Below are 8,466 nucleotides of genomic sequence, written 5' to 3'. Positions count from 1 at the left end.
GCCGACTGACACAGGCGCCGACCTGGCAACCTGGCCCGGACACCGACCCGTCGACTGACAGGCGCCGACCTGACAACCTCGAGGAGTTCATCACCGTACCCCGGTTCTGACGAGATATGACGTCTTACCATTTGAAGGCATTTTACCCACCTAACCTGCGAGGGCACCACTATATAAGGACTCCGACCCCCAAAGACAAGGGAAGAAAAAAGAGGATGGTAACCCCGCTCTCTAGCTCTCTCATTTCTCTCCAAGCCTCAGAATGCTAACTTAGGCATCGGAGAGTCCCCGCCGGGAAAATACCCCCGGGTCCTCTGATTCAGTTCCCGCAGGTCCCTCAGCTCCCGCCGTCTACAAAGGAGAGAAAATCACCTCACGCGGGGGGTAGTCGGGTAGCGCTGCACCAGGGAGCTCCACCATCCTTTGAGTTGCAGACCGCCTAGGAGCACTACCAGGCAGTTCGCCATCAGGCAGTTCGCCACCAGGGAGCACTGCCGGGCAGTTCGCCATCAGGCAGTTCGTCACTAGGCAATTCGCTATCAGGCAGCGCCACCAGGCAGTTCGCCATCAAGCAGTTCGCCACCAGGTAGTTCGCCACCAGGCAGTTCGCCATCAGGCAGTTCGCCACCGGGCAGTTCGCCACCAGGCAGTTCGCCACCAGGCAGTTCGCCACTAGGCAGTTCGCCACCAGGGAGCATCACCAAGCAGTTCGCCACCAGGCAGTTCTCCCCCGGGAAGTTCGCCACCAAGTAACTCATCACCAAGACATGTCACCACCAGGTCAAACATGAGGTACTTAGCCAAAAAAAATTTACACATCCAAAAAAATGGTACGTAACCAAAAACGGTTACATCAGGAGGCTTAGTAGCCATGGGTTCGGGGGATGGGCTACCCCGTTGTGTAGCCCATAAAAAAAAAAAAAAAAACAAGAAAAAAAATAGCCAACACCCTATAGAGTGCTTCAATAACATTGGTATTAAGGAAGTTAGTCACATTGCACAATGCACATCCTTTGTGAAGAAAAAGGAAATGAGCTAAATTACGAGGGTTTTAAATGAAAGGAGATTGAATCAACAAGGGGCACCCTAGTGAAAATAAAGGACATGACTGGCAAATAAAAACCGTTTTTGTTGTTATTCATGTTGTCGTTATGGAATGGTCTGTTGGTTGTGTTCTTTATCGAAGAAGTATAGACAATATAGGAATCTTCGACGTGGCAACAAGGTTTTTTTTTTTTTTTATAAATAAATAAATACTTGGCAACAAGATTAGGTAAACAAAAAGGGGCCTACGTGTTTGTTTCCCCGCCCTGCATTTAAGCGCCAAAATTTCAGCTCCAAGAAGCAAGAACTCTTTGCCACCCGTCTAATGAAAGCCATCATTTTTGGCAGTGTTTGATATCGGTGCCATTTTTCTGAGAAAACAGTGCCATATAGGCACCATGTAGGCACCATGTCAGAGAAAACGGAACTGGAAGCAACACCTTCTTGTTTGATACTGTTTTCTTAGAAAAAACATTGCTCCAAATTACACTTTAGAAATCGGAAAAATATAGTTTGGAGCAACACTAAATTTGATGTTTTCTGGGAAAATGGTGCATTGCTGCCAATGATGCAATGATGTGGCATCAACCTAGCATCATCTTGGACATTGGATAATAAAATCAATGTTGAAAATGTTGTTGTTAACATTGGTACCAAATAAAACCAATGTTATTTTCTCAAGCGATGTTTGGCATCGATGCCATTGTTCCAAAAAACGGTGACACATCAATGCCATGTTGAAAAAATCAATGCTCCAAAAAACGGTTACATGTTTGGAACCGTTTTTCCATAAAAAACATTGTCCCAAACCATGCCTTGGAAAATGAGAAGGCATGGTCTGGCCCGTCTGGGGAAAAGCCAAACTCGATGTTTTCTCAACTTGGAGATTGTTACTACCAATGGTAACATGATGTGACTGACGTGGCATCCAACGTGTATTATATTTAAATTGATATGGTGCATTGCAATGCACCATAGCTTCTCTCCTCTTTAAACGAACCCTGAAACATTTTCTTCTTTTGTGTTTTTTTAGCTATTGGAGGTCTACATTGTCTTCCTTTCCCAGTCACCAGAGGTCTACCTGGGTAACCAGTCATTAGAGAATCAATCTCATAAACAGAGATCTAGAGTTCTACCTTCTGTTCAGTTGCTGGAGGTGTACCTGGATTTAAGATAATATATACATAATAGAAGCATTGGATAATGGGTACCAATGCTGAAAACAGATATGGAGCACTGGTAACCAAACAGAAGGTGGTGGTGGCATTGCCCCAGGAAAGGCCATACCTGACAGCAACGTTTCCAAACAAAAATAAAGACTGTTTTCTCAAAAAACAATACTTCTAACCCACACATGCAGGCAGCATTGATGCCAAATACATACTCAAAAAATGCCTCTATAACAGCACCGGTTCCAAACAAAAAAATAAAAAATGATACTTACAACTCTACATACCCCGCACCATTTTTCTTAAAAAATAGTGCACTGTTCTCAGCACCAATGCCAAACACCTACTTTGTGTAAGCGGCTAATTTTGTTCGGACAATTAAGCGTCAAGACAAGGTGGAGATATATGGCTCCCATAGACTGGGGGAGTAAACACGTGGGCGATTTGGATAGTTCCTGATCTTATGATCGGTTAATATTAGGCCACACAGCTTCTCCAACTCCAACCAAATAAAATAGGTTGGCTGTCTTCAAAATAAAAGCCCAATTAACTGCATTAGTTTGGCTGCATGTTCCATCATCATCAATTCATCACTATCATAGCTAAGGAATAAAGTAGTAATACACGCACGCATTAGACCTGTTTATAATACCCAAAAATACCGCTGTCCGATTCGATATTTGTGGATTTTAATATATAAATTTGATATATTATATTTAATTAATTTATTATATATAAAAATTAAAAAATAATTAAGTTTTTTTTTTTATTTTAAAAATTAAAACAAAGTTGGATTATATTCGAATCGATGCAAAGTTTTAATGATTGGATCATATTCGGATATTGCTGAAACTGATCCAAATTCAATCCGATTACAGCATTAATATATATATATATATATATATATGTTTTTTTTTGAGGGAGATTACAACCCTAATGGCATCCCCATTTATTGCCATTTTTAAATTAAAAGTTTTTATAATTTTGGATGGCTGACATCAGTTGAAGATAGCTCCAAAATACAATGTGGAGTATAGGCTGGTGTGGATGGAGATGAAGTAGTGAAAGCATTGCCATCTGACAAGTGCCGATGTAACTAATTGTAGTCCAGATCACCTCTCACTAAAATCCCTTTCAAACTTCAACATCCTCCCAATATGATCTGGCACTGTATATCTCGTATATGGCGGGGTTTCATTTGCCATTTTCATGGTGAGATGTGGTGTTGGATTATGTTGGAAGGGTATTGGAACGAAACGTGTTGTGTTGTCACATAACAGGTTATCTGAATGACTGAACCCAGTAAAATGGAAGCTTTACATGCACATTTGTGCGTGCAGTGAGAGCATCTTCCGTACTTGTCATGGGGAGATGTTTCCAATGCACGGTTTGGATTTACTGTGGAGCATTTTTTGTTGGGCATAGATATGATTTCATTAAATTAAATAGTCCTCTAGCTGACAAAATAAACGAATTTGATTGGTCACATCATCTCTCCATGCCCATGTGGCATATCTAATAATAGATCCCGGATCTCCTGCCCAGATAATTCTGCCCATGCCTACCCACAATACACTACCCCGTGAATTGGGAACATCTTCCCCTACATAATATTATGCAGAGGATGAAATGTTCTCCATATATGGATGAGATAAATGTGGACAGGAGATCGGGACTCCTAATAATAAACCAACCTTATTTACTATATCAAAAACATGGTATGGTGACATTGTAGATTTTTTTAGGCCAAAGATGATAGATAATATATTATTTCAAAGAAAAGGTTGTACAAGATAGCATGTCCATAGTAGAGTGCCTTCGATATTTACAAGCATAATAAGCTAAAAGATGAACTTGTATGTTTTTACTTTTGGGTATGTAGATGAATTTTACGTCTCTGAACTGGCTTTGGAGATGTGATATCTGCTCAAACTGCACTTGATCAATCTATGTTCGGTCCATTACTTGAAGATTTAATTTCTTAACTAACTATCACTTCGTTGTCCAAGAAAACTTGCACCAATTGGCATTGTAACTCTATAGTAGCTTCTAAACCCTTGATAACTGCACGAAGTTCTGCATCATAGCTGTCAATGGCTCTACAAATTGACCATTGGCTTGCATCCTGCTTGTCACCAGGTTGTTTGATGACAAAACTGTTGCCTGCGTTGTTTGTGCATTGATCATAAGATCATTCGGTGAATAAAAGATAATGGTTTTTTTTTTTGCTGTTGGGCATAGAGATTACACGTTTAATTTATCGCAATAGAGGGTGAGACTTGAGTCAACAATCATCTCATTTGCTTTGTCCACCAAGGAGTCAGGATCCACATTCTTATTTAAGTGAAACTTGTTGTTGCGTGCCTCCCAGATCATATATAAGAGTACTTGAAATTTGGAGAGAAAGCATAATCTGAATTGTAAGGGTGTTCATTATACGGCTCAAATCGTAAAACCAAACCGATTTTGTAGTTTGGTTTGGTCTAAATTTATAATGGTTTGGTTCGGTTTTATGAATTTAAAAATACGATTTACGGTTTGGTTTATTAAATTTTATGAACTAAATCAAACCGTAAACCGTATTAATATAAATATATAATATATATATATATATATATCAAATAATTAAATTTTAATTTCTCTCTCCTCTTTGATAATCGATCCATGATACGTTGATACCTAGCCTTTTTGACTTTTTCTTTTCCTGCCCTTTTGCTTCGGTTTTCTTTTTCTTCTCAGATAACACAGAAACACTGGTGACTGGACAATTGAAGCCACGCGCAGGTCCATCTTTGCGATTGCCGCTGCCACAGTGGCAGTTTTACTTTTGCGAACACCAATGACCGAACACAACTTTATTTTGTTTTGTTTTACTTCGCCTTTGCCGCTAGTTGTTGTTGTCAATCAGACATTCGCCGTCTGTCTTTGTGATTGCGGTAAGCTCTCTTTCTCCCTCCCACTCCCTCTCTCTCTCTCTCTCTTATTCTCATACAACGAAACTCTTAACTATTCTTGCCAACTCACCGTCGAATAAATTTTAACTGTATTATATTGAAGTAGCGTATGAGTGATTCATTTTGAAGTGACCAAAACATTATCTTTTGGATATGTATTCTCTATGCTTAAGTGTTGTGAGTTTAAGTAAACATTTTCATGTTATACAACTTTAAATATGTTAAATTATGGTGTTATTTAGTTATTCTCCTATTGATATTGTCGTACTGATATTTATGTTATTTTTGTTTTGTTAATCAATTATTTTTTTTCTAAACTAGTTTTGTAATCCAAGCAAAGCATAAAGTGGTGTAAAGTTTCTAAACCATATTAGAAACCGTACCAAACAATAATAAAATGGTTTGGTTTGATTTAATTTAAACCAAATCAAAACGATTTGATTTGGTCTAAAAATTTCTCAAACTGTAAGTTGTTAATTTGATATGAAAAATTCTTCAAATCGGACCGCAAACATCCAAAAGTGGTGAACACACCCACATGGAGGTTATCTACTTATCTTATCGATCGGGCCAGTTGGGTTCCCTGTAAACATGACACACCTTCGTTCTACCACATGGAGGTTGCCAGCAATTTTATTATCTACAATATTACTCCACATGCACAGAAGCGTGGCGTTTACTGGTAATCATCCATCAGCTAAAGTGACTCTTTGGATTACCTTTGTAATGTTTAAAAAACTATGTAACGGAGTTCTCCCAAACAAGAAGAAAGAAGAATAAACCATATAATGTTGTTTCCTTGCGTGTGCACTTGTTCACATCACAAACATTAATATGCATGTCTACGAAGCAATGTGGCAAAGGCCCCCTTGGCGTGTGCACTGTGTAGTGCCTATCCGGAGTAGGAAATTGAAAAAATGTTCAAAACGAAGGATCTGTTTGTTTGTTCTGAAGTCTGACATCTGAAAGTGCAATAATTACATTAAGAGGTATATTAGTATTGGTGAATTTTTCTTTCCTCTGAACTCTAAATGTAGAGAATGTTGTTTTGAATTCTGAATTCTAAATTCTGAAAATTATCAAATATCTACTTTGACCCTATATATTTAAGTTTTTGTTTGTTTTTTTGGGGATATAATTCGAAAATAAAAATTTGTATGATTGCACTTTAAGAGATAAGAGATAAAAGGAAACGAACAACAATTTTTCTCTTAAAGTTAAAAGATTCCTCTTAAGAGATAAGAGTTAAGAGGAAATGAACAGGCTCGAAGTATTCGACACCAATCATGTTGAAAACAAAAATATGATACAATTTTGCAGTTGTTTAAAAAATAAATTAAAATCAATCATGTTGTCGAACACCCCCTTAATTAAACCTCTTGATAAATAATAAAGAATGCATGTTTCTTTACATAGAAAACAACTTTTAGGAGGTGTTCAACAATTTAGGTTGTGTTTGGTTTGTAGTTGAAATTGGATTTAGAATGAGAATGGAAAATCTTCCAGAATTGGTATCAAAATGGTTTGTTCATTGAAATCAAAATCAGAATTGACTAAAAACAAATTCTTGTTCTCAAAGGATGAATGGGAATTAGATTCTAATTCGCCCAACCGAATGGTTGGATGATTCTAATTCTGACTCTAGGTCCTTACGGGCTACGGCAACTCAAAAAGTATAGCACCACAATCCAGTTCGAACAAACCCAGATCCAAAACTATCTTAGAGTTCGTTTGGTTTGAGGGAATAGGACCCTGGAATTGAAATCGGAATGGTTCAATCCGTTTTCGGATGTTTGGTCGATAGGAATGGAAATGAGTAGGTGGAATGTAATTCCCCCGTATGGGGGAATAACCATTCCCTCCCTCTCCCCCGGAATGCTATTCCCATTCCGCTATTTACGTTTTTTTGTACTAATGGCAAACGCCTAGTTCAGAGTTTTTTGTGGAAAAAATTCTGATCTGTTTGCATTTAGCACCGAGATAGATACATGAATGCATTCTCTCTCTCTCTCTTCTTTCCCTCCTCTGCCTCTCTCCCAGGATTCTGATTTGTCTGCTGAAGTCCTCAAGCCCGTAACTGATCTGGAGAACTTCCACATTTCCATAGTTCAGGTCTGGTCGAATGAACTCAAGCTCGAAGAATCTTGAGCTATAGGTAAAAGGATTTGAATTTTGCTATGCTTTATTCTTCCCAAACTTCTTTGTCTTTGTTATGGAAGCGTTGGATTTTTCTTCTTTTTCCGATAACAATTTTTGAGGTTTAGGGATCTCCAATTCCATAGTCGGCATCGAGTTTTCATGGTACAATCCCATTAAAACTGGGATTTAGCTGCTCCTAGGATTTTGTTCTATAGATTTCGTCATTTTAATTGAGACTGAACCGAACCGGTTTTTTTAGGCTTACACTAACTCCATTTTAAAACTGGTGCACATTGGCTTGGACATAGTAGTCACCTCAAAAGGCACAAATACAACAGTAGTAGCTTCTGGCGAATCCCTACCCAATTTCACCACCTTCTACGAGCAGTTACCAAAGATCTATTTCTCTCTTCAGCCGAACTGGCCTTCTCATATTTCTGTCTCTTACGAGCAGTTTGGAAATGATGATTCTAATTTCGATTCCTTAGGATTTGGATTCCAGTCTTGTCTGTGAACCAAACGCACTCTTAATTTCTTTGAAGCTCCACATTAGTTAATATTCAAGCGGTACAGTGGGCCACCATAGCCCCTAATCCATATATGGTCCCTACTACGCACGGTGTACCTATCTTCACTTTTTCTTTTTCGCAAACACTCAACACAACTAAATGGTACTGCTCTATTCCCTCATGGCTTACTGGGCAAGAATGCAGCTGGCTTTGGAGGGTGCCTTACCAACAGCGAACATAAAAGATGGCAGAAACCTGAGGGCTGATACCATCAACTTTCCACGGTTGTTTGGTGAGAGAACTGAATCGGAATGATCTCCCAATAAAAGAAAGAAAGCAGCCTGACCTGAGCTGAGATCCCCTCCACCTCCACCACTTGGGCGGCTCGCGGTTTAGATTAAATCCGCGCGCCCCGTTTGGGTGGAGTAAAAAAGGAACAACCTTTGCTTCGCAACTTGCCTCCTGCCTTTACGCAGCGCCAGATCGTGGTATAGGCATATCCAGGATGATACGCGGGCGATCCCTTATTCCTGTCTGCCAATTTTGACCAATTCAACGAACTAATTAATGCACCACGTCAATGCGCTATCACGCATGATTCCATCCATGACCCCCCATCAGGATTGGAAGAGGCCCCACCAGGCCACCACC

The sequence above is a fragment of the Nelumbo nucifera genome, chromosome 5 (assembly GCF_055504915.1).
Source record: "Nelumbo nucifera cultivar China Antique chromosome 5, China Antique-T2T, whole genome shotgun sequence".
NCBI lineage: Eukaryota > Viridiplantae > Streptophyta > Magnoliopsida > Proteales > Nelumbonaceae > Nelumbo > Nelumbo nucifera.
This window is presented reverse-complemented; position numbering follows the sequence as displayed.